The following is a 295-nucleotide window of genomic DNA, read 5'->3' as shown; positions in this document are numbered from 1 at the left end:
GAGCATTTCCACCGAACCGTCACTAACGATCATAGTTTTGAACGCAAAGTGAAAGGTTGCCGAAGAACTTTCCAGAAGAAGAAACTAACAGCTGCAGAAATATATATTGAAACTAATTCCCCGCGTTCTCACCTCGGCTTTGAAACGTTGATGCGATTTAATAAAGAAAAGACAGAGTGAAACAGGAAAATTGACGGAAAAAGTGTTCGTAGATATCGATAAGGAGATATAATTAGGACCTGCGTGATGTGCTCCGTTGACGGATGCGTTGCCAGGGTGTGATGTGCAGGTGAGT

At 42.7% G+C, this 295-nt stretch overlaps 1 protein-coding gene across 1 annotated transcript in view; it reads left to right on the top strand.

Annotated features, from left to right (window-relative positions):
• Window positions 1–295, top strand: part of LOC119587943 (espin-like) — a gene marked incomplete in the record, with an annotated part of 133296 nt that overhangs the window by 7566 nt on the left and 125435 nt on the right.

The sequence above is a fragment of the Penaeus monodon genome, chromosome 23 (genome assembly GCF_015228065.2).
Source record: "Penaeus monodon isolate SGIC_2016 chromosome 23, NSTDA_Pmon_1, whole genome shotgun sequence".
NCBI lineage: Eukaryota > Metazoa > Arthropoda > Malacostraca > Decapoda > Penaeidae > Penaeus > Penaeus monodon.
The sequence above is the reverse complement of the archived record's forward strand: the minus strand, read 5'-3'. Positions and strand labels throughout refer to the sequence as shown.